Source organism: Salmo salar, unplaced genomic scaffold, assembly GCF_905237065.1.
Source record: "Salmo salar unplaced genomic scaffold, Ssal_v3.1, whole genome shotgun sequence".
NCBI classification, from domain to species: domain Eukaryota; kingdom Metazoa; phylum Chordata; class Actinopteri; order Salmoniformes; family Salmonidae; genus Salmo; species Salmo salar.
The window spans coordinates 347,664-371,643 of NW_025548960.1; the positions used below are offsets into that span (position 1 = coordinate 347,664).

The 23,980-nt window shown below is 43.6% G+C and overlaps 67 non-coding genes across 67 annotated transcripts; all 67 read right to left on the reverse strand.

The window, feature by feature from the left end:
- Nucleotides 1–45: 45 nt before the first annotated feature.
- LOC123734813 (5S ribosomal RNA) lies at nt 46–164 on the reverse strand. Its single transcript, XR_006764998.1, has one exon. It is a non-coding gene; the product is annotated as a 5S ribosomal RNA (ribosomal RNA).
- A 409-nt stretch (nt 165–573) lies between these two features.
- LOC123734814 (5S ribosomal RNA) lies at nt 574–692 on the reverse strand. The gene has a single exon (XR_006764999.1). It is a non-coding gene; the product is annotated as a 5S ribosomal RNA (ribosomal RNA).
- A 139-nt stretch (nt 693–831) lies between these two features.
- Nucleotides 832–950, reverse strand: LOC123734815 (5S ribosomal RNA). Its single transcript, XR_006765000.1, has one exon. It is a non-coding gene; the product is annotated as a 5S ribosomal RNA (ribosomal RNA).
- A 139-nt stretch (nt 951–1,089) lies between these two features.
- On the reverse strand, nt 1,090–1,208 carry LOC123734816 (5S ribosomal RNA). The gene has a single exon (XR_006765001.1). It is a non-coding gene; the product is annotated as a 5S ribosomal RNA (ribosomal RNA).
- Nucleotides 1,209–1,347: 139 nt separating this feature from the next.
- On the reverse strand, nt 1,348–1,466 carry LOC123734817 (5S ribosomal RNA). The gene has a single exon (XR_006765002.1). It is a non-coding gene; the product is annotated as a 5S ribosomal RNA (ribosomal RNA).
- A 409-nt stretch (nt 1,467–1,875) lies between these two features.
- Nucleotides 1,876–1,994, reverse strand: LOC123734818 (5S ribosomal RNA). The gene has a single exon (XR_006765003.1). It is a non-coding gene; the product is annotated as a 5S ribosomal RNA (ribosomal RNA).
- Nucleotides 1,995–2,133: 139 nt separating this feature from the next.
- LOC123734819 (5S ribosomal RNA) lies at nt 2,134–2,252 on the reverse strand. Its single transcript, XR_006765004.1, has one exon. It is a non-coding gene; the product is annotated as a 5S ribosomal RNA (ribosomal RNA).
- Nucleotides 2,253–2,391: 139 nt separating this feature from the next.
- LOC123734820 (5S ribosomal RNA) lies at nt 2,392–2,510 on the reverse strand. The gene has a single exon (XR_006765005.1). It is a non-coding gene; the product is annotated as a 5S ribosomal RNA (ribosomal RNA).
- Nucleotides 2,511–2,649: 139 nt separating this feature from the next.
- Nucleotides 2,650–2,768, reverse strand: LOC123734822 (5S ribosomal RNA). The gene has a single exon (XR_006765007.1). It is a non-coding gene; the product is annotated as a 5S ribosomal RNA (ribosomal RNA).
- A 409-nt stretch (nt 2,769–3,177) lies between these two features.
- Nucleotides 3,178–3,296, reverse strand: LOC123734823 (5S ribosomal RNA). The gene has a single exon (XR_006765008.1). It is a non-coding gene; the product is annotated as a 5S ribosomal RNA (ribosomal RNA).
- A 139-nt stretch (nt 3,297–3,435) lies between these two features.
- On the reverse strand, nt 3,436–3,554 carry LOC123734824 (5S ribosomal RNA). Its single transcript, XR_006765009.1, has one exon. It is a non-coding gene; the product is annotated as a 5S ribosomal RNA (ribosomal RNA).
- A 139-nt stretch (nt 3,555–3,693) lies between these two features.
- On the reverse strand, nt 3,694–3,812 carry LOC123734825 (5S ribosomal RNA). The gene has a single exon (XR_006765010.1). It is a non-coding gene; the product is annotated as a 5S ribosomal RNA (ribosomal RNA).
- Nucleotides 3,813–3,951: 139 nt separating this feature from the next.
- Nucleotides 3,952–4,070, reverse strand: LOC123734826 (5S ribosomal RNA). The gene has a single exon (XR_006765011.1). It is a non-coding gene; the product is annotated as a 5S ribosomal RNA (ribosomal RNA).
- Nucleotides 4,071–4,479: 409 nt separating this feature from the next.
- Nucleotides 4,480–4,598, reverse strand: LOC123734827 (5S ribosomal RNA). The gene has a single exon (XR_006765012.1). It is a non-coding gene; the product is annotated as a 5S ribosomal RNA (ribosomal RNA).
- Nucleotides 4,599–4,737: 139 nt separating this feature from the next.
- Nucleotides 4,738–4,856, reverse strand: LOC123734828 (5S ribosomal RNA). The gene has a single exon (XR_006765013.1). It is a non-coding gene; the product is annotated as a 5S ribosomal RNA (ribosomal RNA).
- A 409-nt stretch (nt 4,857–5,265) lies between these two features.
- Nucleotides 5,266–5,384, reverse strand: LOC123734829 (5S ribosomal RNA). Its single transcript, XR_006765014.1, has one exon. It is a non-coding gene; the product is annotated as a 5S ribosomal RNA (ribosomal RNA).
- Nucleotides 5,385–5,523: 139 nt separating this feature from the next.
- On the reverse strand, nt 5,524–5,642 carry LOC123734830 (5S ribosomal RNA). Its single transcript, XR_006765015.1, has one exon. It is a non-coding gene; the product is annotated as a 5S ribosomal RNA (ribosomal RNA).
- A 139-nt stretch (nt 5,643–5,781) lies between these two features.
- Nucleotides 5,782–5,900, reverse strand: LOC123734831 (5S ribosomal RNA). The gene has a single exon (XR_006765016.1). It is a non-coding gene; the product is annotated as a 5S ribosomal RNA (ribosomal RNA).
- Nucleotides 5,901–6,038: 138 nt separating this feature from the next.
- Nucleotides 6,039–6,157, reverse strand: LOC123734833 (5S ribosomal RNA). Its single transcript, XR_006765018.1, has one exon. It is a non-coding gene; the product is annotated as a 5S ribosomal RNA (ribosomal RNA).
- A 139-nt stretch (nt 6,158–6,296) lies between these two features.
- Nucleotides 6,297–6,415, reverse strand: LOC123734834 (5S ribosomal RNA). The gene has a single exon (XR_006765019.1). It is a non-coding gene; the product is annotated as a 5S ribosomal RNA (ribosomal RNA).
- Nucleotides 6,416–6,554: 139 nt separating this feature from the next.
- On the reverse strand, nt 6,555–6,673 carry LOC123734835 (5S ribosomal RNA). Its single transcript, XR_006765020.1, has one exon. It is a non-coding gene; the product is annotated as a 5S ribosomal RNA (ribosomal RNA).
- Nucleotides 6,674–7,081: 408 nt separating this feature from the next.
- On the reverse strand, nt 7,082–7,200 carry LOC123734836 (5S ribosomal RNA). The gene has a single exon (XR_006765021.1). It is a non-coding gene; the product is annotated as a 5S ribosomal RNA (ribosomal RNA).
- Nucleotides 7,201–7,339: 139 nt separating this feature from the next.
- Nucleotides 7,340–7,458, reverse strand: LOC123734837 (5S ribosomal RNA). Its single transcript, XR_006765022.1, has one exon. It is a non-coding gene; the product is annotated as a 5S ribosomal RNA (ribosomal RNA).
- A 409-nt stretch (nt 7,459–7,867) lies between these two features.
- On the reverse strand, nt 7,868–7,986 carry LOC123734838 (5S ribosomal RNA). The gene has a single exon (XR_006765023.1). It is a non-coding gene; the product is annotated as a 5S ribosomal RNA (ribosomal RNA).
- Nucleotides 7,987–8,125: 139 nt separating this feature from the next.
- Nucleotides 8,126–8,244, reverse strand: LOC123734839 (5S ribosomal RNA). Its single transcript, XR_006765024.1, has one exon. It is a non-coding gene; the product is annotated as a 5S ribosomal RNA (ribosomal RNA).
- A 139-nt stretch (nt 8,245–8,383) lies between these two features.
- Nucleotides 8,384–8,502, reverse strand: LOC123734840 (5S ribosomal RNA). Its single transcript, XR_006765025.1, has one exon. It is a non-coding gene; the product is annotated as a 5S ribosomal RNA (ribosomal RNA).
- A 139-nt stretch (nt 8,503–8,641) lies between these two features.
- Nucleotides 8,642–8,761, reverse strand: LOC123734185 (5S ribosomal RNA). The gene has a single exon (XR_006764485.1). It is a non-coding gene; the product is annotated as a 5S ribosomal RNA (ribosomal RNA).
- A 408-nt stretch (nt 8,762–9,169) lies between these two features.
- LOC123734841 (5S ribosomal RNA) lies at nt 9,170–9,288 on the reverse strand. The gene has a single exon (XR_006765026.1). It is a non-coding gene; the product is annotated as a 5S ribosomal RNA (ribosomal RNA).
- Nucleotides 9,289–9,426: 138 nt separating this feature from the next.
- On the reverse strand, nt 9,427–9,545 carry LOC123734842 (5S ribosomal RNA). The gene has a single exon (XR_006765027.1). It is a non-coding gene; the product is annotated as a 5S ribosomal RNA (ribosomal RNA).
- Nucleotides 9,546–9,954: 409 nt separating this feature from the next.
- On the reverse strand, nt 9,955–10,073 carry LOC123734844 (5S ribosomal RNA). The gene has a single exon (XR_006765029.1). It is a non-coding gene; the product is annotated as a 5S ribosomal RNA (ribosomal RNA).
- A 139-nt stretch (nt 10,074–10,212) lies between these two features.
- On the reverse strand, nt 10,213–10,331 carry LOC123734845 (5S ribosomal RNA). The gene has a single exon (XR_006765030.1). It is a non-coding gene; the product is annotated as a 5S ribosomal RNA (ribosomal RNA).
- Nucleotides 10,332–10,740: 409 nt separating this feature from the next.
- On the reverse strand, nt 10,741–10,859 carry LOC123734846 (5S ribosomal RNA). The gene has a single exon (XR_006765031.1). It is a non-coding gene; the product is annotated as a 5S ribosomal RNA (ribosomal RNA).
- Nucleotides 10,860–10,998: 139 nt separating this feature from the next.
- On the reverse strand, nt 10,999–11,117 carry LOC123734847 (5S ribosomal RNA). The gene has a single exon (XR_006765032.1). It is a non-coding gene; the product is annotated as a 5S ribosomal RNA (ribosomal RNA).
- A 409-nt stretch (nt 11,118–11,526) lies between these two features.
- LOC123734848 (5S ribosomal RNA) lies at nt 11,527–11,645 on the reverse strand. The gene has a single exon (XR_006765033.1). It is a non-coding gene; the product is annotated as a 5S ribosomal RNA (ribosomal RNA).
- Nucleotides 11,646–11,784: 139 nt separating this feature from the next.
- On the reverse strand, nt 11,785–11,903 carry LOC123734849 (5S ribosomal RNA). Its single transcript, XR_006765034.1, has one exon. It is a non-coding gene; the product is annotated as a 5S ribosomal RNA (ribosomal RNA).
- A 409-nt stretch (nt 11,904–12,312) lies between these two features.
- Nucleotides 12,313–12,431, reverse strand: LOC123734850 (5S ribosomal RNA). The gene has a single exon (XR_006765035.1). It is a non-coding gene; the product is annotated as a 5S ribosomal RNA (ribosomal RNA).
- A 139-nt stretch (nt 12,432–12,570) lies between these two features.
- LOC123734851 (5S ribosomal RNA) lies at nt 12,571–12,689 on the reverse strand. Its single transcript, XR_006765036.1, has one exon. It is a non-coding gene; the product is annotated as a 5S ribosomal RNA (ribosomal RNA).
- Nucleotides 12,690–13,098: 409 nt separating this feature from the next.
- On the reverse strand, nt 13,099–13,217 carry LOC123734852 (5S ribosomal RNA). Its single transcript, XR_006765037.1, has one exon. It is a non-coding gene; the product is annotated as a 5S ribosomal RNA (ribosomal RNA).
- Nucleotides 13,218–13,356: 139 nt separating this feature from the next.
- LOC123734853 (5S ribosomal RNA) lies at nt 13,357–13,475 on the reverse strand. Its single transcript, XR_006765038.1, has one exon. It is a non-coding gene; the product is annotated as a 5S ribosomal RNA (ribosomal RNA).
- Nucleotides 13,476–13,614: 139 nt separating this feature from the next.
- LOC123734855 (5S ribosomal RNA) lies at nt 13,615–13,733 on the reverse strand. Its single transcript, XR_006765040.1, has one exon. It is a non-coding gene; the product is annotated as a 5S ribosomal RNA (ribosomal RNA).
- Nucleotides 13,734–13,872: 139 nt separating this feature from the next.
- Nucleotides 13,873–13,991, reverse strand: LOC123734856 (5S ribosomal RNA). The gene has a single exon (XR_006765041.1). It is a non-coding gene; the product is annotated as a 5S ribosomal RNA (ribosomal RNA).
- Nucleotides 13,992–14,400: 409 nt separating this feature from the next.
- On the reverse strand, nt 14,401–14,519 carry LOC123734857 (5S ribosomal RNA). The gene has a single exon (XR_006765042.1). It is a non-coding gene; the product is annotated as a 5S ribosomal RNA (ribosomal RNA).
- A 139-nt stretch (nt 14,520–14,658) lies between these two features.
- LOC123734858 (5S ribosomal RNA) lies at nt 14,659–14,777 on the reverse strand. The gene has a single exon (XR_006765043.1). It is a non-coding gene; the product is annotated as a 5S ribosomal RNA (ribosomal RNA).
- Nucleotides 14,778–15,186: 409 nt separating this feature from the next.
- LOC123734859 (5S ribosomal RNA) lies at nt 15,187–15,305 on the reverse strand. The gene has a single exon (XR_006765044.1). It is a non-coding gene; the product is annotated as a 5S ribosomal RNA (ribosomal RNA).
- A 139-nt stretch (nt 15,306–15,444) lies between these two features.
- On the reverse strand, nt 15,445–15,563 carry LOC123734860 (5S ribosomal RNA). Its single transcript, XR_006765045.1, has one exon. It is a non-coding gene; the product is annotated as a 5S ribosomal RNA (ribosomal RNA).
- Nucleotides 15,564–15,971: 408 nt separating this feature from the next.
- Nucleotides 15,972–16,090, reverse strand: LOC123734861 (5S ribosomal RNA). The gene has a single exon (XR_006765046.1). It is a non-coding gene; the product is annotated as a 5S ribosomal RNA (ribosomal RNA).
- Nucleotides 16,091–16,229: 139 nt separating this feature from the next.
- On the reverse strand, nt 16,230–16,348 carry LOC123734862 (5S ribosomal RNA). The gene has a single exon (XR_006765047.1). It is a non-coding gene; the product is annotated as a 5S ribosomal RNA (ribosomal RNA).
- Nucleotides 16,349–16,757: 409 nt separating this feature from the next.
- On the reverse strand, nt 16,758–16,876 carry LOC123734863 (5S ribosomal RNA). The gene has a single exon (XR_006765048.1). It is a non-coding gene; the product is annotated as a 5S ribosomal RNA (ribosomal RNA).
- Nucleotides 16,877–17,015: 139 nt separating this feature from the next.
- On the reverse strand, nt 17,016–17,134 carry LOC123734864 (5S ribosomal RNA). Its single transcript, XR_006765049.1, has one exon. It is a non-coding gene; the product is annotated as a 5S ribosomal RNA (ribosomal RNA).
- A 409-nt stretch (nt 17,135–17,543) lies between these two features.
- Nucleotides 17,544–17,662, reverse strand: LOC123734866 (5S ribosomal RNA). The gene has a single exon (XR_006765051.1). It is a non-coding gene; the product is annotated as a 5S ribosomal RNA (ribosomal RNA).
- Nucleotides 17,663–17,801: 139 nt separating this feature from the next.
- On the reverse strand, nt 17,802–17,920 carry LOC123734867 (5S ribosomal RNA). Its single transcript, XR_006765052.1, has one exon. It is a non-coding gene; the product is annotated as a 5S ribosomal RNA (ribosomal RNA).
- A 409-nt stretch (nt 17,921–18,329) lies between these two features.
- Nucleotides 18,330–18,448, reverse strand: LOC123734868 (5S ribosomal RNA). Its single transcript, XR_006765053.1, has one exon. It is a non-coding gene; the product is annotated as a 5S ribosomal RNA (ribosomal RNA).
- A 139-nt stretch (nt 18,449–18,587) lies between these two features.
- LOC123734869 (5S ribosomal RNA) lies at nt 18,588–18,706 on the reverse strand. Its single transcript, XR_006765054.1, has one exon. It is a non-coding gene; the product is annotated as a 5S ribosomal RNA (ribosomal RNA).
- A 409-nt stretch (nt 18,707–19,115) lies between these two features.
- LOC123734870 (5S ribosomal RNA) lies at nt 19,116–19,234 on the reverse strand. Its single transcript, XR_006765055.1, has one exon. It is a non-coding gene; the product is annotated as a 5S ribosomal RNA (ribosomal RNA).
- A 139-nt stretch (nt 19,235–19,373) lies between these two features.
- Nucleotides 19,374–19,492, reverse strand: LOC123734872 (5S ribosomal RNA). The gene has a single exon (XR_006765057.1). It is a non-coding gene; the product is annotated as a 5S ribosomal RNA (ribosomal RNA).
- Nucleotides 19,493–19,900: 408 nt separating this feature from the next.
- LOC123734873 (5S ribosomal RNA) lies at nt 19,901–20,019 on the reverse strand. The gene has a single exon (XR_006765058.1). It is a non-coding gene; the product is annotated as a 5S ribosomal RNA (ribosomal RNA).
- Nucleotides 20,020–20,158: 139 nt separating this feature from the next.
- LOC123734874 (5S ribosomal RNA) lies at nt 20,159–20,277 on the reverse strand. Its single transcript, XR_006765059.1, has one exon. It is a non-coding gene; the product is annotated as a 5S ribosomal RNA (ribosomal RNA).
- A 409-nt stretch (nt 20,278–20,686) lies between these two features.
- LOC123734875 (5S ribosomal RNA) lies at nt 20,687–20,805 on the reverse strand. The gene has a single exon (XR_006765060.1). It is a non-coding gene; the product is annotated as a 5S ribosomal RNA (ribosomal RNA).
- A 139-nt stretch (nt 20,806–20,944) lies between these two features.
- Nucleotides 20,945–21,063, reverse strand: LOC123734982 (5S ribosomal RNA). The gene has a single exon (XR_006765167.1). It is a non-coding gene; the product is annotated as a 5S ribosomal RNA (ribosomal RNA).
- A 139-nt stretch (nt 21,064–21,202) lies between these two features.
- LOC123734876 (5S ribosomal RNA) lies at nt 21,203–21,321 on the reverse strand. The gene has a single exon (XR_006765061.1). It is a non-coding gene; the product is annotated as a 5S ribosomal RNA (ribosomal RNA).
- Nucleotides 21,322–21,460: 139 nt separating this feature from the next.
- Nucleotides 21,461–21,579, reverse strand: LOC123734878 (5S ribosomal RNA). Its single transcript, XR_006765063.1, has one exon. It is a non-coding gene; the product is annotated as a 5S ribosomal RNA (ribosomal RNA).
- Nucleotides 21,580–21,988: 409 nt separating this feature from the next.
- LOC123734879 (5S ribosomal RNA) lies at nt 21,989–22,107 on the reverse strand. Its single transcript, XR_006765064.1, has one exon. It is a non-coding gene; the product is annotated as a 5S ribosomal RNA (ribosomal RNA).
- Nucleotides 22,108–22,246: 139 nt separating this feature from the next.
- LOC123734880 (5S ribosomal RNA) lies at nt 22,247–22,365 on the reverse strand. The gene has a single exon (XR_006765065.1). It is a non-coding gene; the product is annotated as a 5S ribosomal RNA (ribosomal RNA).
- Nucleotides 22,366–22,774: 409 nt separating this feature from the next.
- On the reverse strand, nt 22,775–22,893 carry LOC123734881 (5S ribosomal RNA). The gene has a single exon (XR_006765066.1). It is a non-coding gene; the product is annotated as a 5S ribosomal RNA (ribosomal RNA).
- Nucleotides 22,894–23,032: 139 nt separating this feature from the next.
- On the reverse strand, nt 23,033–23,151 carry LOC123734882 (5S ribosomal RNA). The gene has a single exon (XR_006765067.1). It is a non-coding gene; the product is annotated as a 5S ribosomal RNA (ribosomal RNA).
- A 409-nt stretch (nt 23,152–23,560) lies between these two features.
- Nucleotides 23,561–23,679, reverse strand: LOC123734883 (5S ribosomal RNA). The gene has a single exon (XR_006765068.1). It is a non-coding gene; the product is annotated as a 5S ribosomal RNA (ribosomal RNA).
- A 138-nt stretch (nt 23,680–23,817) lies between these two features.
- LOC123734884 (5S ribosomal RNA) lies at nt 23,818–23,936 on the reverse strand. Its single transcript, XR_006765069.1, has one exon. It is a non-coding gene; the product is annotated as a 5S ribosomal RNA (ribosomal RNA).
- Between the last annotated feature and the right edge of the window lie 44 nt (nt 23,937–23,980).

Consider the following 23,980-nt stretch of genomic DNA (forward strand, 5'->3'; position numbering starts at 1 on the left):
GTGTTGCTGATGAAATAGTGCAAGAGCACACCCTCGTGGACAAAATGCTTACAGCACCTGGTATTCCCAGGCGGTCTCCCATCCAAGTACTAACCAGGCCCGACCCTGCTTAGCTTCCGAGATCAGACGAGATCGGGCGTACCCAGGCTGGTATGGCCGTAAGCGAGAAACAATCTCTTGCTACAACATATATAGTCAAAGTGAGTGTGATAAACAGACATTGCATTTTCACCAATTAGATAAGCAGCTTGAACTTTGTGTCACTGAAAAAGTAGAAGAAATTACAAACACTGTTCCCATCACTTTTTAGCACAGGTAGTTGGATAAAATACAAACTTTATTTCCTTTCATCATTTGAACAGGGCAAAGGAGCACAAAGCACACACAAGCTGCATTCAGCAACAATATTCTTGTTTGTCTTATAAATACAAGGCAGATGCTAATTGAAAACACAAGGAAATTTGATCCTATTAAAAAGGCAGGAAGCTGCATTTAGTCAATTCATCATTAAATGCTTACTACAAGGCAGTGTTGCTGATGAAATAGTGCAGGAGCACACCCTCGTGGACAAAATGCTTACAGCACCTGGTATTCCCAGGCGGTCTCCCATCCAAGTACTAACCAGGCCCGACCCTGCTTAGCTTCCGAGATCAGACGAGATCGGGCGTACCCAGGCTGGTATGGCCGTAAGCGAGAAACAATCTCTTGCTACAACATATATAGTCAAAGTGAGTCTGATAAAACAGACATTTAGTCAATTCATCATTAAATGCTTAATACAAGGCAGTGTTGCTGATGAAATAGTGCAAGAGCACACCCTCGTGGACAAAATGCTTACAGCACCTGGTATTCCCAGGCGGTCTCCCATCCAAGTACTAACCAGGCCCGACCCTGCTTAGCTTCCGAGATCAGACGAGATCGGGCGTACCCAGGCTGGTATGGCCGTAAGCGAGAAACAATCTCTTGCTACAACATATATAGTCAAAGTGAGTCTGATAAAACAGACATTTAGTCAATTCATCATTAAATGCTTAATACAAGGCAGTGTTGCTGATGAAATAGTGCAAGAGCACACCCTCGTGGACAAAATGCTTACAGCACCTGGTATTCCCAGGCGGTCTCCCATCCAAGTACTAACCAGGCCCGACCCTGCTTAGCTTCCGAGATCAGACGAGATCGGGCGTACCCAGGCTGGTATGGCCGTAAGCGAGAAACAATCTCTTGCTACAACATATATAGTCAAAGTGAGTCTGATAAAACAGACATTTAGTCAATTCATCATTAAATGCTTAATACAAGGCAGTGTTGCTGATGAAATAGTGCAAGAGCACACCCTCGTGGACAAAATGCTTACAGCACCTGGTATTCCCAGGCGGTCTCCCATCCAAGTACTAACCAGGCCCGACCCTGCTTAGCTTCCGAGATCAGACGAGATCGGGCGTACCCAGGCTGGTATGGCCGTAAGCGAGAAACAATCTCTTGCTACAACATATATAGTCAAAGTGAGTGTGATAAACAGACATTGCATTTTCACCAATTAGATAAGCAGCTTGAACTTTGTGTCACTGAAAAAGTAGAAGAAATTACAAACACTGTTCCCATCACTTTTTAGCACAGGTAGTTGGATAAAATACAAACTTTATTTCCTTTCATCATTTGAACAGGGCAAAGGAGCACAAAGCACACACAAGCTGCATTCAGCAACAATATTCTTGTTTGTCTTATAAATACAAGGCAGATGCTAATTGAAAACACAAGGAAATTTGATCCTATTAAAAAGGCAGGAAGCTGCATTTAGTCAATTCATCATTAAATGCTTACTACAAGGCAGTGTTGCTGATGAAATAGTGCAGGGGCACACCCTCGTGGACAAAATGCTTACAGCACCTGGTATTCCCAGGCGGTCTCCCATCCAAGTACTAACCAGGCCCGACCCTGCTTAGCTTCCGAGATCAGACGAGATCGGGCGTACCCAGGCTGGTATGGCCGTAAGCGAGAAACAATCTCTTGCTACAACATATATAGTCAAAGTGAGTCTGATAAAACAGACATTTAGTCAATTCATCATTAAATGCTTAATACAAGGCAGTGTTGCTGATGAAATAGTGCAAGAGCACACCCTCGTGGACAAAATGCTTACAGCACCTGGTATTCCCAGGCGGTCTCCCATCCAAGTACTAACCAGGCCCGACCCTGCTTAGCTTCCGAGATCAGACGAGATCGGGCGTACCCAGGCTGGTATGGCCGTAAGCGAGAAACAATCTCTTGCTACAACATATATAGTCAAAGTGAGTCTGATAAAACAGACATTTAGTCAATTCATCATTAAATGCTTAATACAAGGCAGTGTTGTTGATGAAATAGTGCAAGAGCACACCCTCGTGGACAAAATGCTTACAGCACCTGGTATTCCCAGGCGGTCTCCCATCCAAGTACTAACCAGGCCCGACCCTGCTTAGCTTCCGAGATCAGACGAGATCGGGCGTACCCAGGCTGGTATGGCCGTAAGCGAGAAACAATCTCTTGCTACAACATATATAGTCAAAGTGAGTCTGATAAAACAGACATTTAGTCAATTCATCATTAAATGCTTAATACAAGGCAGTGTTGCTGATGAAATAGTGCAAGAGCACACCCTCGTGGACAAAATGCTTACAGCACCTGGTATTCCCAGGCGGTCTCCCATCCAAGTACTAACCAGGCCCGACCCTGCTTAGCTTCCGAGATCAGACGAGATCGGGCGTACCCAGGCTGGTATGGCCGTAAGCGAGAAACAATCTCTTGCTACAACATATATAGTCAAAGTGAGTGTGATAAACAGACATTGCATTTTCACCAATTAGATAAGCAGCTTGAACTTTGTGTCACTGAAAAAGTAGAAGAAATTACAAACACTGTTCCCATCACTTTTTAGCACAGGTAGTTGGATAAAATACAAACTTTATTTCCTTTCATCATTTGAACAGGGCAAAGGAGCACAAAGCACACACAAGCTGCATTCAGCAACAATATTCTTGTTTGTCTTATAAATACAAGGCAGATGCTAATTGAAAACACAAGGAAATTTGATCCTATTAAAAAGGCAGGAAGCTGCATTTAGTCAATTCATCATTAAATGCTTACTACAAGGCAGTGTTGCTGATGAAATAGTGCAGGGGCACACCCTCGTGGACAAAATGCTTACAGCACCTGGTATTCCCAGGCGGTCTCCCATCCAAGTACTAACCAGGCCCGACCCTGCTTAGCTTCCGAGATCAGACGAGATCGGGCGTACCCAGGCTGGTATGGCCGTAAGCGAGAAACAATCTCTTGCTACAACATATATAGTCAAAGTGAGTCTGATAAAACAGACATTTAGTCAATTCATCATTAAATGCTTAATACAAGGCAGTGTTGCTGATGAAATAGTGCAAGAGCACACCCTCGTGGACAAAATGCTTACAGCACCTGGTATTCCCAGGCGGTCTCCCATCCAAGTACTAACCAGGCCCGACCCTGCTTAGCTTCCGAGATCAGACGAGATCGGGCGTACCCAGGCTGGTATGGCCGTAAGCGAGAAACAATCTCTTGCTACAACATATATAGTCAAAGTGAGTCTGATAAAACAGACATTTAGTCAATTCATCATTAAATGCTTAATACAAGGCAGTGTTGCTGATGAAATAGTGCAAGAGCACACCCTCGTGGACAAAATGCTTACAGCACCTGGTATTCCCAGGCGGTCTCCCATCCAAGTACTAACCAGGCCCGACCCTGCTTAGCTTCCGAGATCAGACGAGATCGGGCGTACCCAGGCTGGTATGGCCGTAAGCGAGAAACAATCTCTTGCTACAACATATATAGTCAAAGTGAGTCTGATAAAACAGACATTTAGTCAATTCATCATTAAATGCTTAATACAAGGCAGTGTTGCTGATGAAATAGTGCAAGAGCACACCCTCGTGGACAAAATGCTTACAGCACCTGGTATTCCCAGGCGGTCTCCCATCCAAGTACTAACCAGGCCCGACCCTGCTTAGCTTCCGAGATCAGACGAGATCGGGCGTACCCAGGCTGGTATGGCCGTAAGCGAGAAACAATCTCTTGCTACAACATATATAGTCAAAGTGAGTGTGATAAACAGACATTGCATTTTCACCAATTAGATAAGCAGCTTGAACTTTGTGTCACTGAAAAAGTAGAAGAAATTACAAACACTGTTCCCATCACTTTTTAGCACAGGTAGTTGGATAAAATACAAACTTTATTTCCTTTCATCATTTGAACAGGGCAAAGGAGCACAAAGCACACACAAGCTGCATTCAGCAACAATATTCTTGTTTGTCTTATAAATACAAGGCAGATGCTAATTGAAAACACAAGGAAATTTGATCCTATTAAAAAGGCAGGAAGCTGCATTTAGTCAATTCATCATTAAATGCTTACTACAAGGCAGTGTTGCTGATGAAATAGTGCAGGGGCACACCCTCGTGGACAAAATGCTTACAGCACCTGGTATTCCCAGGCGGTCTCCCATCCAAGTACTAACCAGGCCCGACCCTGCTTAGCTTCCGAGATCAGACGAGATCGGGCGTACCCAGGCTGGTATGGCCGTAAGCGAGAAACAATCTCTTGCTACAACATATATAGTCAAAGTGAGTCTGATAAAACAGACATTTAGTCAATTCATCATTAAATGCTTAATACAAGGCAGTGTTGCTGATGAAATAGTGCAAGAGCACACCCTCGTGGACAAAATGCTTACAGCACCTGGTATTCCCAGGCGGTCTCCCATCCAAGTACTAACCAGGCCCGACCCTGCTTAGCTTCCGAGATCAGACGAGATCGGGCGTACCCAGGCTGGTATGGCCGTAAGCGAGAAACAATCTCTTGCTACAACATATATAGTCAAAGTGAGTGTGATAAACAGACATTGCATTTTCACCAATTAGATAAGCAGCTTGAACTTTGTGTCACTGAAAAAGTAGAAGAAATTACAAACACTGTTCCCATCACTTTTTAGCACAGGTAGTTGGATAAAATACAAACTTTATTTCCTTTCATCATTTGAACAGGGCAAAGGAGCACAAAGCACACACAAGCTGCATTCAGCAACAATATTCTTGTTTGTCTTATAAATACAAGGCAGATGCTAATTGAAAACACAAGGAAATTTGATCCTATTAAAAAGGCAGGAAGCTGCATTTAGTCAATTCATCATTAAATGCTTACTACAAGGCAGTGTTGCTGATGAAATAGTGCAGGAGCACACCCTCGTGGACAAAATGCTTACAGCACCTGGTATTCCCAGGCGGTCTCCCATCCAAGTACTAACCAGGCCCGACCCTGCTTAGCTTCCGAGATCAGACGAGATCGGGCGTACCCAGGCTGGTATGGCCGTAAGCGAGAAACAATCTCTTGCTACAACATATATAGTCAAAGTGAGTCTGATAAAACAGACATTTAGTCAATTCATCATTAAATGCTTAATACAAGGCAGTGTTGCTGATGAAATAGTGCAAGAGCACACCCTCGTGGACAAAATGCTTACAGCACCTGGTATTCCCAGGCGGTCTCCCATCCAAGTACTAACCAGGCCCGACCCTGCTTAGCTTCCGAGATCAGACGAGATCGGGCGTACCCAGGCTGGTATGGCCGTAAGCGAGAAACAATCTCTTGCTACAACATATATAGTCAAAGTGAGTCTGATAAAACAGACATTTAGTCAATTCATCATTAAATGCTTAATACAAGGCAGTGTTGCTGATGAAATAGTGCAAGAGCACACCCTCGTGGACAAAATGCTTACAGCACCTGGTATTCCCAGGCGGTCTCCCATCCAAGTACTAACCAGGCCCGACCCTGCTTAGCTTCCGAGATCAGACGAGATCGGGCGTACCCAGGCTGGTATGGCCGTAAGCGAGAAACAATCTCTTGCTACAACATATATAGTCAAAGTGAGTCTGATAAAACAGACATTTAGTCAATTCATCATTAAATGCTTAATACAAGGCAGTGTTGTTGATGAAATAGTGCAAGAGCACACCTCGTGGACAAAATGCTTACAGCACCTGGTATTCCCAGGCGGTCTCCCATCCAAGTACTAACCAGGCCCGACCCTGCTTAGCTTCCGAGATCAGACGAGATCGGGCGTACCCAGGCTGGTATGGCCGTAAGCGAGATACAATCTCTTGCTACAACATATATAGTCAAAGTGAGTCTGATAAAACAGACATTTAGTCAATTCATCATTAAATGCTTAATACAAGGCAGTGTTGCTGATGAAATAGTGCAAGAGCACACCCTCGTGGACAAAATGCTTACAGCACCTGGTATTCCCAGGCGGTCTCCCATCCAAGTACTAACCAGGCCCGACCCTGCTTAGCTTCCGAGATCAGACGAGATCGGGCGTACCCAGGCTGGTATGGCCGTAAGCGAGAAACAATCTCTTGCTACAACATATATAGTCAAAGTGAGTCTGATAAAACAGACATTTAGTCAATTCATCATTAAATGCTTAATACAAGGCAGTGTTGCTGATGAAATAGTGCAAGAGCACACCCTCGTGGACAAAATGCTTACAGCACCTGGTATTCCCAGGCGGTCTCCCATCCAAGTACTAACCAGGCCCGACCCTGCTTAGCTTCCGAGATCAGACGAGATCGGGCGTACCCAGGCTGGTATGGCCGTAAGCGAGAAACAATCTCTTGCTACAACATATATAGTCAAAGTGAGTGTGATAAACAGACATTGCATTTTCACCAATTAGATAAGCAGCTTGAACTTTGTGTCACTGAAAAAGTAGAAGAAATTACAAACACTGTTCCCATCACTTTTTAGCACAGGTAGTTGGATAAAATACAAACTTTATTTCCTTTCATCATTTGAACAGGGCAAAGGAGCACAAAGCACACACAAGCTGCATTCAGCAACAATATTCTTGTTTGTCTTATAAATACAAGGCAGATGCTAATTGAAAACACAAGGAAATTTGATCCTATTAAAAAGGCAGGAAGCTGCATTTAGTCAATTCATCATTAAATGCTTACTACAAGGCAGTGTTGCTGATGAAATAGTGCAGGAGCACACCTCGTGGACAAAATGCTTACAGCACCTGGTATTCCCAGGCGGTCTCCCATCCAAGTACTAACCAGGCCCGACCCTGCTTAGCTTCCGAGATCAGACGAGATCGGGCGTACCCAGGCTGGTATGGCCGTAAGCGAGAAACAATCTCTTGCTACAACATATATAGTCAAAGTGAGTCTGATAAAACAGACATTTAGTCAATTCATCATTAAATGCTTAATACAAGGCAGTGTTGCTGATGAAATAGTGCAAGAGCACACCCTCGTGGACAAAATGCTTACAGCACCTGGTATTCCCAGGCGGTCTCCCATCCAAGTACTAACCAGGCCCGACCCTGCTTAGCTTCCGAGATCAGACGAGATCGGGCGTACCCAGGCTGGTATGGCCGTAAGCGAGAAACAATCTCTTGCTACAACATATATAGTCAAAGTGAGTGTGATAAACAGACATTGCATTTTCACCAATTAGATAAGCAGCTTGAACTTTGTGTCACTGAAAAAGTAGAAGAAATTACAAACACTGTTCCCATCACTTTTTAGCACAGGTAGTTGGATAAAATACAAACTTTATTTCCTTTCATCATTTGAACAGGGCAAAGGAGCACAAAGCACACACAAGCTGCATTCAGCAACAATATTCTTGTTTGTCTTATAAATACAAGGCAGATGCTAATTGAAAACACAAGGAAATTTGATCCTATTAAAAAGGCAGGAAGCTGCATTTAGTCAATTCATCATTAAATGCTTACTACAAGGCAGTGTTGCTGATGAAATAGTGCAGGGGCACACCCTCGTGGACAAAATGCTTACAGCACCTGGTATTCCCAGGCGGTCTCCCATCCAAGTACTAACCAGGCCCGACCCTGCTTAGCTTCCGAGATCAGACGAGATCGGGCGTACCCAGGCTGGTATGGCCGTAAGCGAGAAACAATCTCTTGCTACAACATATATAGTCAAAGTGAGTCTGATAAAACAGACATTTAGTCAATTCATCATTAAATGCTTAATACAAGGCAGTGTTGCTGATGAAATAGTGCAAGAGCACACCCTCGTGGACAAAATGCTTACAGCACCTGGTATTCCCAGGCGGTCTCCCATCCAAGTACTAACCAGGCCCGACCCTGCTTAGCTTCCGAGATCAGACGAGATCGGGCGTACCCAGGCTGGTATGGCCGTAAGCGAGAAACAATCTCTTGCTACAACATATATAGTCAAAGTGAGTCTGATAAAACAGACATTTAGTCAATTCATCATTAAATGCTTAATACAAGGCAGTGTTGCTGATGAAATAGTGCAAGAGCACACCCTCGTGGACAAAATGCTTACAGCACCTGGTATTCCCAGGCGGTCTCCCATCCAAGTACTAACCAGGCCCGACCCTGCTTAGCTTCCGAGATCAGACGAGATCGGGCGTACCCAGGCTGGTATGGCCGTAAGCGAGAAACAATCTCTTGCTACAACATATATAGTCAAAGTGAGTCTGATAAAACAGACATTTAGTCAATTCATCATTAAATGCTTAATACAAGGCAGTGTTGCTGATGAAATAGTGCAAGAGCACACCCTCGTGGACAAAATGCTTACAGCACCTGGTATTCCCAGGCGGTCTCCCATCCAAGTACTAACCAGGCCCGACCCTGCTTAGCTTCCGAGATCAGACGAGATCGGGCGTACTCCAGGCTGGTATGGCCGTAAGCGAGAAACAATCTCTTGCTACAACATATATAGTCAAAGTGAGTGTGATAAACAGACATTGCATTTTCACCAATTAGATAAGCAGCTTGAACTTTGTGTCACTGAAAAAGTAGAAGAAATTACAAACACTGTTCCCATCACTTTTTAGCACAGGTAGTTGGATAAAATACAAACTTTATTTCCTTTCATCATTTGAACAGGGCAAAGGAGCACAAAGCACACACAAGCTGCATTCAGCAACAATATTCTTGTTTGTCTTATAAATACAAGGCAGATGCTAATTGAAAACACAAGGAAATTTGATCCTATTAAAAAGGCAGGAAGCTGCATTTAGTCAATTCATCATTAAATGCTTACTACAAGGCAGTGTTGCTGATGAAATAGTGCAGGGGCACACCTCGTGGACAAAATGCTTACAGCACCTGGTATTCCCAGGCGGTCTCCCATCCAAGTACTAACCAGGCCCGACCCTGCTTAGCTTCCGAGATCAGACGAGATCGGGCGTACCCAGGCTGGTATGGCCGTAAGCGAGAAACAATCTCTTGCTACAACATATATAGTCAAAGTGAGTCTGATAAAACAGACATTTAGTCAATTCATCATTAAATGCTTAATACAAGGCAGTGTTGCTGATGAAATAGTGCAAGAGCACACCTCGTGGACAAAATGCTTACAGCACCTGGTATTCCCAGGCGGTCTCCCATCCAAGTACTAACCAGGCCCGACCCTGCTTAGCTTCCGAGATCAGACGAGATCGGGCGTACCCAGGCTGGTATGGCCGTAAGCGAGAAACAATCTCTTGCTACAACATATATAGTCAAAGTGAGTGTGATAAACAGACATTGCATTTTCACCAATTAGATAAGCAGCTTGAACTTTGTGTCACTGAAAAAGTAGAAGAAATTACAAACACTGTTCCCATCACTTTTTAGCACAGGTAGTTGGATAAAATACAAACTTTATTTCCTTTCATCATTTGAACAGGGCAAAGGAGCACAAAGCACACACAAGCTGCATTCAGCAACAATATTCTTGTTTGTCTTATAAATACAAGGCAGATGCTAATTGAAAACACAAGGAAATTTGATCCTATTAAAAAGGCAGGAAGCTGCATTTAGTCAATTCATCATTAAATGCTTACTACAAGGCAGTGTTGCTGATGAAATAGTGCAGGGGCACACCCTCGTGGACAAAATGCTTACAGCACCTGGTATTCCCAGGCGGTCTCCCATCCAAGTACTAACCAGGCCCGACCCTGCTTAGCTTCCGAGATCAGACGAGATCGGGCGTACCCAGGCTGGTATGGCCGTAAGCGAGAAACAATCTCTTGCTACAACATATATAGTCAAAGTGAGTCTGATAAAACAGACATTTAGTCAATTCATCATTAAATGCTTAATACAAGGCAGTGTTGCTGATGAAATAGTGCAAGAGCACACCCTCGTGGACAAAATGCTTACAGCACCTGGTATTCCCAGGCGGTCTCCCATCCAAGTACTAACCAGGCCCGACCCTGCTTAGCTTCCGAGATCAGACGAGATCGGGCGTACCCAGGCTGGTATGGCCGTAAGCGAGAAACAATCTCTTGCTACAACATATATAGTCAAAGTGAGTGTGATAAACAGACATTGCATTTTCACCAATTAGATAAGCAGCTTGAACTTTGTGTCACTGAAAAAGTAGAAGAAATTACAAACACTGTTCCCATCACTTTTTAGCACAGGTAGTTGGATAAAATACAAACTTTATTTCCTTTCATCATTTGAACAGGGCAAAGGAGCACAAAGCACACACAAGCTGCATTCAGCAACAATATTCTTGTTTGTCTTATAAATACAAGGCAGATGCTAATTGAAAACACAAGGAAATTTGATCCTATTAAAAAGGCAGGAAGCTGCATTTAGTCAATTCATCATTAAATGCTTACTACAAGGCAGTGTTGCTGATGAAATAGTGCAGGGGCACACCCTCGTGGACAAAATGCTTACAGCACCTGGTATTCCCAGGCGGTCTCCCATCCAAGTACTAACCAGGCCCGACCCTGCTTAGCTTCCGAGATCAGACGAGATCGGGCGTACCCAGGCTGGTATGGCCGTAAGCGAGAAACAATCTCTTGCTACAACATATATAGTCAAAGTGAATCTGATAAAACAGACATTTAGTCAATTCATCATTAAATGCTTAATACAAGGCAGTGTTGCTGATGAAATAGTGCAAGAGCACACCCTCGTGGACAAAATGCTTACAGCACCTGGTATTCCCAGGCGGTCTCCCATCCAAGTACTAACCAGGCCCGACCCTGCTTAGCTTCCGAGATCAGACGAGATCGGGCGTACCCAGGCTGGTATGGCCGTAAGCGAGAAACAATCTCTTGCTACAACATATATAGTCAAAGTGAGTGTGATAAACAGACATTGCATTTTCACCAATTAGATAAGCAGCTTGAACTTTGTGTCACTGAAAAAGTAGAAGAAATTACAAACACTGTTCCCATCACTTTTTAGCACAGGTAGTTGGATAAAATACAAACTTTATTTCCTTTCATCATTTGAACAGGGCAAAGGAGCACAAAGCACACACAAGCTGCATTCAGCAACAATATTCTTGTTTGTCTTATAAATACAAGGCAGATGCTAATTGAAAACACAAGGAAATTTGATCCTATTAAAAAGGCAGGAAGCTGCATTTAGTCAATTCATCATTAAATGCTTACTACAAGGCAGTGTTGCTGATGAAATAGTGCAGGGGCACACCCTCGTGGACAAAATGCTTACAGCACCTGGTATTCCCAGGCGGTCTCCCATCCAAGTACTAACCAGGCCCGACCCTGCTTAGCTTCCGAGATCAGACGAGATCGGGCGTACCCAGGCTGGTATGGCCGTAAGCGAGAAACAATCTCTTGCTACAACATATATAGTCAAAGTGAGTCTGATAAAACAGACATTTAGTCAATTCATCATTAAATGCTTAATACAAGGCAGTGTTGCTGATGAAATAGTGCAAGAGCACACCCTCGTGGACAAAATGCTTACAGCACCTGGTATTCCCAGGCGGTCTCCCATCCAAGTACTAACCAGGCCCGACCCTGCTTAGCTTCCGAGATCAGACGAGATCGGGCGTACCCAGGCTGGTATGGCCGTAAGCGAGAAACAATCTCTTGCTACAACATATATAGTCAAAGTGAGTGTGATAAACAGACATTGCATTTTCACCAATTAGATAAGCAGCTTGAACTTTGTGTCACTGAAAAAGTAGAAGAAATTACAAACACTGTTCCCATCACTTTTTAGCACAGGTAGTTGGATAAAATACAAACTTTATTTCCTTTCATCATTTGAACAGGGCAAAGGAGCACAAAGCACACACAAGCTGCATTCAGCAACAATATTCTTGTTTGTCTTATAAATACAAGGCAGATGCTAATTGAAAACACAAGGAAATTTGATCCTATTAAAAAGGCAGGAAGCTGCATTTAGTCAATTCATCATTAAATGCTTACTACAAGGCAGTGTTGTTGATGAAATAGTGCAGGGGCACACCCTCGTGGACAAAATGCTTACAGCACCTGGTATTCCCAGGCGGTCTCCCATCCAAGTACTAACCAGGCCCGACCCTGCTTAGCTTCCGAGATCAGACGAGATCGGGCGTACCCAGGCTGGTATGGCCGTAAGCGAGAAACAATCTCTTGCTACAACATATATAGTCAAAGTGAATCTGATAAAACAGACATTTAGTCAATTCATCATTAAATGCTTAATACAAGGCAGTGTTGCTGATGAAATAGTGCAAGAGCACACCCTCGTGGACAAAATGCTTACAGCACCTGGTATTCCCAGGCGGTCTCCCATCCAAGTACTAACCAGGCCCGACCCTGCTTAGCTTCCGAGATCAGACGAGATCGGGCGTACCCAGGCTGGTATGGCCGTAAGCGAGAAACAATCTCTTGCTACAACATATATAGTCAAAGTGAGTGTGATAAACAGACATTGCATTTTCACCAATTAGATAAGCAGCTTGAACTTTGTGTCACTGAAAAAGTAGAAGAAATTACAAACACTGTTCCCATCACTTTTTAGCACAGGTAGTTGGATAAAATACAAACTTTATTTCCTTTCATCATTTGAACAGGGCAAAGGAGCACAAAGCACACACAAGCTGCATTCAGCAACAATATTCTTGTTTGTCTTATAAATACAAGGCAGATGCTAATTGAAAACACAAGGAAATTTGATCCTATTAAAAAGGCAGGAAGCTGCATTTAGTCAATTCATCATTAAATGCTTACTACAAGGCAGTGTTGCTGATGAAATAGTGCAGGGGCACACCCTCGTGGACAAAATGCTTACAGCACCTGGTATTCCCAGGCGGTCTCCCATCCAAGTACTAACCAGGCCCGACCCTGCTTAGCTTCCGAGATCAGACGAGATCGGGCGTACCCAGGCTGGTATGGCCGTAAGCGAGAAACAATCTCTTGCTACAACATATATAGTCAAAGTGAATCTGATAAAACAGACATTTAGTCAATTCATCATTAAATGCTTAATACAAGGCAGTGTTGCTGATGAAATAGTGCAAGAGCACACCCTCGTGGACAAAATGCTTACAGCACCTGGTATTCCCAGGCGGTCTCCCATCCAAGTACTAACCAGGCCCGACCCTGCTTAGCTTCCGAGATCAGACGAGATCGGGCGTACCCAGGCTGGTATGGCCGTAAGCGAGAAACAATCTCTTGCTACAACATATATAGTCAAAGTGAGTCTGATAAAACAGACATTTAGTCAATTCATCATTAAATGCTTAATACAAGGCAGTGTTGCTGATGAAATAGTGCAAGAGCACACCCTCGTGGACAAAATGCTTACAGCACCTGGTATTCCCAGGCGGTCTCCCATCCAAGTACTAACCAGGCCCGACCCTGCTTAGCTTCCGAGATCAGACGAGATCGGGCGTACCCAGGCTGGTATGGCCGTAAGCGAGAAACAATCTCTTGCTACAACATATATAGTCAAAGTGAGTCTGATAAAACAGACATTTAGTCAATTCATCATTAAATGCTTAATACAAGGCAGTGTTGCTGATGAAATAGTGCAAGAGCACACCCTCGTGGACAAAATGCTTACAGCACCTGGTATTCCCAGGCGGTCTCCCATCCAAGTACTAACCAGGCCCGACCCTGCTTAGCTTCCGAGATCAGACGAGATCGGGCGTACCCAGGCTGGTATGGCCGTAAGCGAGAAACAATCTCTTGCTACAACATATATAGTCAAAGTGAGTGTGATAAACAGACATTGCATTTTCACCAATTAGATAAGCAGCTTGAACTTTGTGTCACTGAAAAAGTAGAAGAAATTACAAACACTGTTCCCATCACTTTTTAGCACAGGTAGTTGGATAAAATACAAACTTTATTTCCTTTCATCATTTGAACAGGGCAAAGGAGCACAAAGCACACACAAGCTGCATTCAGCAACAATATTCTTGTTTGTCTTATAAATACAAGGCAGATGCTAATTGAAAACACAAGGAAATTTGATCCTATTAAAAAGGCAGGAAGCTGCATTTAGTCAATTCATCATTAAATGCTTACTACAAGGCAGTGTTGCTGATGAAATAGTGCAGGGGCACACCCTCGTGGACAAAATGCTTACAGCACCTGGTATTCCCAGGCGGTCTCCCATCCAAGTACTAACCAGGCCCGACCCTGCTTAGCTTCCGAGATCAGACGAGATCGGGCGTACCCAGGCTGGTATGGCCGTAAGCGAGAAACAATCTCTTGCTACAACATATATAGTCAAAGTGAATCTGATAAAACAGACATTTAGTCAATTCATCATTAAATGCTTAATACAAGGCAGTGTTGCTGATGAAATAGTGCAAGAGCACACCCTCGTGGACAAAATGCTTACAGCACCTGGTATTCCCAGGCGGTCTCCCATCCAAGTACTAACCAGGCCCGACCCTGCTTAGCTTCCGAGATCAGACGAGATCGGGCGTACCCAGGCTGGTATGGCCGTAAGCGAGAAACAATCTCTTGCTACAACATATATAGTCAAAGTGAGTGTGATAAACAGACATTGCATTTTCACCAATTAGATAAGCAGCTTGAACTTTGTGTCACTGAAAAAGTAGAAGAAATTACAAACACTGTTCCCATCACTTTTTAGCACAGGTAGTTGGATAAAATACAAACTTTATTTCCTTTCATCATTTGAACAGGGCAAAGGAGCACAAAGCACACACAAGCTGCATTCAGCAACAATATTCTTGTTTGTCTTATAAATACAAGGCAGATGCTAATTGAAAACACAAGGAAATTTGATCCTATTAAAAAGGCAGGAAGCTGCATTTAGTCAATTCATCATTAAATGCTTACTACAAGGCAGTGTTGCTGATGAAATAGTGCAGGGGCACACCCTCGTGGACAAAATGCTTACAGCACCTGGTATTCCCAGGCGGTCTCCCATCCAAGTACTAACCAGGCCCGACCCTGCTTAGCTTCCGAGATCAGACGAGATCGGGCGTACCCAGGCTGGTATGGCCGTAAGCGAGAAACAATCTCTTGCTACAACATATATAGTCAAAGTGAATCTGATAAAACAGACATTTAGTCAATTCATCATTAAATGCTTAATACAAGGCAGTGTTGCTGATGAAATAGTGCAAGAGCACACCCTCGTGGACAAAATGCTTACAGCACCTGGTATTCCCAGGCGGTCTCCCATCCAAGTACTAACCAGGCCCGACCCTGCTTAGCTTCCGAGATCAGACGAGATCGGGCGTACCCAGGCTGGTATGGCCGTAAGCGAGAAACAATCTCTTGCTACAACATATATAGTCAAAGTGAGTGTGATAAACAGACATTGCATTTTCACCAATTAGATAAGCAGCTTGAACTTTGTGTCACTGAAAAAGTAGAAGAAATTACAAACACTGTTCCCATCACTTTTTAGCACAGGTAGTTGGATAAAATACAAACTTTATTTCCTTTCATCATTTGAACAGGGCAAAGGAGCACAAAGCACACACAAGCTGCATTCAGCAACAATATTCTTGTTTGTCTTATAAATACAAGGCAGATGCTAATTGAAAACACAAGGAAATTTGATCCTATTAAAAAGGCAGGAAGCTGCATTTAGTCAATTCATCATTAAATGCTTACTACAAGGCAGTGTTGCTGATGAAATAGTGCAGGGGCACACCTCGTGGACAAAATGCTTACAGCACCTGGTATTCCCAGGCGGTCTCCCATCCAAGTACTAACCAGGCCCGACCCTGCTTAGCTTCCGAGATCAGACGAGATCGGGCGTACCCAGGCTGGTATGGCCGTAAGCGAGAAACAATCTCTTGCTACAACATATATAGTCAAAGTGAATCTGATAAAACAGACATTTAGTCAATTCATCATTAAATGCTTAATACAAGGCAGTGTTGCTGATGAAATAGTGCAAGAGCACACCCTCGTGGACAAAATGCTTACAGCACCTGGTATTCCCAGGCGGTCTCCCATCCAAGTACTAACCAGGCCCGACCCTGCTTAGCTTCCGAGATCAGACGAGATCGGGCGTACCCAGGCTGGTATGGCCGTAAGCGAGAAACAATCTCTTGCTACAACATATATAGTCAAAGTGAGTGTGATAAACAGACATTGCATTTTCACCAATTAGATAAGCAGCTTGAACTTTGTGTCACTGAAAAAGTAGAAGAAATTACAAACACTGTTCCCATCACTTTTTAGCACAGGTAGTTGGATAAAATACAAACTTTATTTCCTTTCATCATTTGAACAGGGCAAAGGAGCACAAAGCACACACAAGCTGCATTCAGCAACAATATTCTTGTTTGTCTTATAAATACAAGGCAGATGCTAATTGAAAACACAAGGAAATTTGATCCTATTAAAAAGGCAGGAAGCTGCATTTAGTCAATTCATCATTAAATGCTTACTACAAGGCAGTGTTGCTGATGAAATAGTGCAGGGGCACACCCTCGTGGACAAAATGCTTACAGCACCTGGTATTCCCAGGCGGTCTCCCATCCAAGTACTAACCAGGCCCGACCCTGCTTAGCTTCCGAGATCAGACGAGATCGGGCGTACCCAGGCTGGTATGGCCGTAAGCGAGAAACAATCTCTTGCTACAACATATATAGTCAAAGTGAATCTGATAAAACAGACATTTAGTCAATTCATCATTAAATGCTTAATACAAGGCAGTGTTGCTGATGAAATAGTGCAAGAGCACACCCTCGTGGACAAAATGCTTACAGCACCTGGTATTCCCAGGCGGTCTCCCATCCAAGTACTAACCAGGCCCGACCCTGCTTAGCTTCCGAGATCAGACGAGATCGGGCGTACCCAGGCTGGTATGGCCGTAAGCGAGAAACAATCTCTTGCTACAACATATATAGTCAAAGTGAGTGTGATAAACAGACATTGCATTTTCACCAATTAGATAAGCAGCTTGAACTTTGTGTCACTGAAAAAGTAGAAGAAATTACAAACACTGTTCCCATCACTTTTTAGCACAGGTAGTTGGATAAAATACAAACTTTATTTCCTTTCATCATTTGAACAGGGCAAAGGAGCACAAAGCACACACAAGCTGCATTCAGCAACAATATTCTTGTTTGTCTTATAAATACAAGGCAGATGCTAATTGAAAACACAAGGAAATTTGATCCTATTAAAAAGGCAGGAAGCTGCATTTAGTCAATTCATCATTAAATGCTTACTACAAGGCAGTGTTGCTGATGAAATAGTGCAGGGGCACACCCTCGTGGACAAAATGCTTACAGCACCTGGTATTCCCAGGCGGTCTCCCATCCAAGTACTAACCAGGCCCGACCCTGCTTAGCTTCCGAGATCAGACGAGATCGGGCGTACCCAGGCTGGTATGGCCGTAAGCGAGAAACAATCTCTTGCTACAACATATATAGTCAAAGTGAGTCTGATAAAACAGACATTTAGTCAATTCATCATTAAATGCTTAATACAAGGCAGTGTTGCTGATGAAATAGTGCAAGAGCACACCCTCGTGGACAAAATGCTTACAGCACCTGGTATTCCCAGGCGGTCTCCCATCCAAGTACTAACCAGGCCCGACCCTGCTTAGCTTCCGAGATCAGACGAGATCGGGCGTACCCAGGCTGGTATGGCCGTAAGCGAGAAACAATCTCTTGCTACAACATATATAGTCAAAGTGAGTGTGATAAACAGACATTGCATTTTCACCAATTAGATAAGCAGCTTGAACTTTGTGTCACTGAAAAAGTAGAAGAAATTACAAACACTGTTCCCATCACTTTTTAGCACAGGTAGTTGGATAAAATACAAACTTTATTTCCTTTCATCATTTGAACAGGGCAAAGGAGCACAAAGCACACACAAGCTGCATTCAGCAACAATATTCTTGTTTGTCTTATAAATACAAGGCAGATGCTAATTGAAAACACAAGGAAATTTGATCCTATTAAAAAGGCAGGAAGCTGCATTTAGTCAATTCATCATTAAATGCTTACTACAAGGCAGTGTTGCTGATGAAATAGTGCAGGGGCACACCCTCGTGGACAAAATGCTTACAGCACCTGGTATTCCCAGGCGGTCTCCCATCCAAGTACTAACCAGGCCCGACCCTGCTTAGCTTCCGAGATCAGACGAGATCGGGCGTACCCAGGCTGGTATGGCCGTAAGCGAGAAACAATCTCTTGCTACAACATATATAGTCAAAGTGAATCTGATAAAACAGACATTTAGTCAATTCATCATTAAATGCTTAATACAAGGCAGTGTTGCTGATGAAATAGTGCAAGAGCACACCCTCGTGGACAAAATGCTTACAGCACCTGGTATTCCCAGGCGGTCTCCCATCCAAGTACTAACCAGGCCCGACCCTGCTTAGCTTCCGAGATCAGACGAGATCGGGCGTACCCAGGCTGGTATGGCCGTAAGCGAGAAACAATCTCTTGCTACAACATATATAGTCAAAGTGAGTGTGATAAACAGACATTGCATTTTCACCAATTAGATAAGCAGCTTGAACTTTGTGTCACTGAAAAAGTAGAAGAAATTACAAACACTGTTCCCATCACTTTTTAGCACAGGTAGTTGGATAAAATACAAACTTTATTTCCTTTCATCATTTGAACAGGGCAAAGGAGCACAAAGCACACACAAGCTGCATTCAGCAACAATATTCTTGTTTGTCTTATAAATACAAGGCAGATGCTAATTGAAAACACAAGGAAATTTGATCCTATTAAAAAGGCAGGAAGCTGCATTTAGTCAATTCATCATTAAATGCTTACTACAAGGCAGTGTTGCTGATGAAATAGTGCAGGGGCACACCCTCGTGGACAAAATGCTTACAGCACCTGGTATTCCCAGGCGGTCTCCCATCCAAGTACTAACCAGGCCCGACCCTGCTTAGCTTCCGAGATCAGACGAGATCGGGCGTACCCAGGCTGGTATGGCCGTAAGCGAGAAACAATCTCTTGCTACAACATATATAGTCAAAGTGAATCTGATAAAACAGACATTTAGTCAATTCATCATTAAATGCTTAATACAAGGCAGTGTTGCTGATGAAATAGTGCAAGAGCACACCCTCGTGGACAAAATGCTTACAGCACCTGGTATTCCCAGGCGGTCTCCCATCCAAGTACTAACCAGGCCCGACCCTGCTTAGCTTCCGAGATCAGACGAGATCGGGCGTACCCAGGCTGGTATGGCCGTAAGCGAGAAACAATCTCTTGCTACAACATATATAGTCAAAGTGAGTGTGATAAACAGACATTGCATTTTCACCAATTAGATAAGCAGCTTGAACTTTGTGTCACTGAAAAAGTAGAAGAAATTACAAACACTGTTCCCATCACTTTTTAGCACAGGTAGTTGGATAAAATACAAACTTTATTTCCTTTCATCATTTGAACAGGGCAAAGGAGCACAAAGCACACACAAGCTGCATTCAGCAACAATATTCTTGTTTGTCTTATAAATACAAGGCAGATGCTAATTGAAAACACAAGGAAATTTGATCCTATTAAAAAGGCAGGAAGCTGCATTTAGTCAATTCATCATTAAATGCTTACTACAAGGCAGTGTTGCTGATGAAATAGTGCAGGGGCACACCTCGTGGACAAAATGCTTACAGCACCTGGTATTCCCAGGCGGTCTCCCATCCAAGTACTAACCAGGCCCGACCCTGCTTAGCTTCCGAGATCAGACGAGATCGGGCGTACCCAGGCTGGTATGGCCGTAAGCGAGAAACAATCTCTTGCTACAACATATATAGTCAAAGTGAATCTGATAAAACAGACATTTAGTCAATTCATCATTAAATGCTTAATACAAGGCAGTGTTGCTGATGAAATAGTGCAAGAGCACACCCTCGTGGACAAAATGCTTACAGCACCTGGTATTCCCAGGCGGTCTCCCATCCAAGTACTAACCAGGCCCGACCCTGCTTAGCTTCCGAGATCAGACGAGATCGGGCGTACCCAGGCTGGTATGGCCGTAAGCGAGAAACAATCTCTTGCTACAACATATATAGTCAAAGTGAGTGTGATAAACAGACATTGCATTTTCACCAATTAGATAAGCAGCTTGAACTTTGTGTCACTGAAAAAGTAGAAGAAATTACAAACACTGTTCCCATCACTTTTTAGCACAGGTAGTTGGATAAAATACAAACTTTATTTCCTTTCATCATTTGAACAGGGCAAAGGAGCACAAAGCACACACAAGCTGCATTCAGCAACAATATTCTTGTTTGTCTTATAAATACAAGGCAGATGCTAATTGAAAACACAAGGAAATTTGATCCTATTAAAAAGGCAGGAAGCTGCATTTAGTCAATTCATCATTAAATGCTTACTACAAGGCAGTGTTGCTGATGAAATAGTGCAGGGGCACACCCTCGTGGACAAAATGCTTACAGCACCTGGTATTCCCAGGCGGTCTCCCATCCAAGTACTAACCAGGCCCGACCCTGCTTAGCTTCCGAGATCAGACGAGATCGGGCGTACCCAGGCTGGTATGGCCGTAAGCGAGAAACAATCTCTTGCTACAACATATATAGTCAAAGTGAGTCTGATAAAACAGACATTTAGTCAATTCATCATTAAATGCTTAATACAAGGCAGTGTTGCTGATGAAATAGTGCAAGAGCACACCCTCGTGGACAAAATGCTTACAGCACCTGGTATTCCCAGGCGGTCTCCCATCCAAGTACTAACCAGGCCCGACCCTGCTTAGCTTCCGAGATCAGACGAGATCGGGCGTACTCAGGCTGGTATGGCCGTAAGCGAGAAACAATCTCTTGCTACAACATATATAGTCAAAGTGAGTCTGATAAAACAGACATTTAGTCAATTCATCATTAAATGCTTAATACAAGGCAGTGTTGCTGATGAAATAGTGCAAGAGCACACCCTCGTGGACAAAATGCTTACAGCACCTGGTATTCCCAGGCGGTCTCCCATCCAAGTACTAACCAGGCCCGACCCTGCTTAGCTTCCGAGATCAGACGAGATCGGGCGTACCCAGGCTGGTATGGCCGTAAGCGAGAAACAATCTCTTGCTACAACATATATAGTCAAAGTGAGTCTGATAAAACAGACATTTAGTCAATTCATCATTAAATGCTTAATACAAGGCAGTGTTGCTGATGAAATAGTGCAAGAGCACACCCTCGTGGACAAAATGCTTACAGCACCTGGTATTCCCAGGCGGTCTCCCATCCAAGTACTAACCAGGCCCGACCCTGCTTAGCTTCCGAGATCAGACGAGATCGGGCGTACCCAGGCTGGTATGGCCGTAAGCGAGAAACAATCTCTTGCTACAACATATATAGTCAAAGTGAGTGTGATAAACAGACATTGCATTTTCACCAATTAGATAAGCAGCTTGAACTTTGTGTCACTGAAAAAGTAGAAGAAATTACAAACACTGTTCCCATCACTTTTTAGCACAGGTAGTTGGATAAAATACAAACTTTATTTCCTTTCATCATTTGAACAGGGCAAAGGAGCACAAAGCACACACAAGCTGCATTCAGCAACAATATTCTTGTTTGTCTTATAAATACAAGGCAGATGCTAATTGAAAACACAAGGAAATTTGATCCTATTAAAAAGGCAGGAAGCTGCATTTAGTCAATTCATCATTAAATGCTTACTACAAGGCAGTGTTGCTGATGAAATAGTGCAGGGGCACACCCTCGTGGACAAAATGCTTACAGCACCTGGTATTCCCAGGCGGTCTCCCATCCAAGTACTAACCAGGCCCGACCCTGCTTAGCTTCCGAGATCAGACGAGATCGGGCGTACCCAGGCTGGTATGGCCGTAAGCGAGAAACAATCTCTTGCTACAACATATATAGTCAAAGTGAATCTGATAAAACAGACATTTAGTCAATTCATCATTAAATGCTTAATACAAGGCAGTGTTGCTGATGAAATAGTGCAAGAGCACACCCTCGTGGACAAAATGCTTACAGCACCTGGTATTCCCAGGCGGTCTCCCATCCAAGTACTAACCAGGCCCGACCCTGCTTAGCTTCCGAGATCAGACGAGATCGGGCGTACCCAGGCTGGTATGGCCGTAAGCGAGAAACAATCTCTTGCTACAACATATATAGTCAAAGTGAGTGTGATAAACAGACATTGCATTTTCACCAATTAGATAAGCAGCTTGAACTTTGTGTCACTGAAAAAGTAGAAGAAATTACAAACACTGTTCCCATCACTTTTTAGCACAGGTAGTTGGATAAAATACAAACTTTATTTCCTTTCATCATTTGAACAGGGCAAAGGAGCACAAAGCACACACAAGCTGCATTCAGCAACAATATTCTTGTTTGTCTTATAAATACAAGGCAGATGCTAATTGAAAACACAAGGAAATTTGATCCTATTAAAAAGGCAGGAAGCTGCATTTAGTCAATTCATCATTAAATGCTTACTACAAGGCAGTGTTGCTGATGAAATAGTGCAAGAGCACACCCTCGTGGACAAAATGCTTACAGCACCTGGTATTCCCAGGCGGTCTCCCATCCAAGTACTAACCAGGCCCGACCCTGCTTAGCTTCCGAGATCAGACGAGATCGGGCGTACCCAGGCTGGTATGGCCGTAAGCGAGAAACAATCTCTTGCTACAACATATATAGTCAAAGTGAGTCTGATAAAACAGACATTTAGTCAATTCATCATTAAATGCTTAATACAAGGCAGTGTTGCTGATGAAATAGTGCAAGAGCACACCCTCGTGGACAAAATGCTTACAGCACCTGGTATTCCCAGGCGGTCTCCCATCCAAGTACTAACCAGGCCCGACCCTGCTTAGCTTCCGAGATCAGACGAGATCGGGCGTACCCAGGCTGGTATGGCCGTAAGCGAGAAACAATCTCTTGCTACAACATATATAGTCAAAGTGAGTGTGATAAACAGACATTGCATTTTCACCAATTAGATAAGCAGCTTGAACTTTGTGTCACTGAAAAAGTAGAAGAAATTACAAACACTGTTCCCATCACTTTTTAGCACAGGTAGTTGGATAAAATACAAACTTTATTTCCTTTCATCATTTGAACAGGGCAAAGGAGCACAAAGCACACACAAGCTGCATTCAGCAACAATATTCTTGTTTGTCTTATAAATACAAGGCAGATGCTAATTGAAAACACAAGGAAATTTGATCCTATTAAAAAGGCAGGAAGCTGCATTTAGTCAATTCATCATTAAATGCTTACTACAAGGCAGTGTTGCTGATGAAATAGTGCAGGGGCACACCCTCGTGGACAAAATGCTTACAGCACCTGGTATTCCCAGGCGGTCTCCCATCCAAGTACTAACCAGGCCCGACCCTGCTTAGCTTCCGAGATCAGACGAGATCGGGCGTACCCAGGCTGGTATGGCCGTAAGCGAGAAACAATCTCTTGCTACAACATATATAGTCAAAGTGAGTCTGATAAAACAGACATTTAGTCAATTCATCATTAAATGCTTAATACAAGGCAGTGTTGCTGATGAAATAGTGCAAGAGCACACCTCGTGGACAAAATGCTTACAGCACCTGGTATTCCCAGGCGGTCTCCCATCCAAGTACTAACCAGGCCCGACCCTGCTTAGCTTCCGAGATCAGACGAGATCGGGCGTACCCAGGCTGGTATGGCCGTAAGCGAGAAACAATCTCTTGCTACAACATATATAGTCAAAGTGAGTCT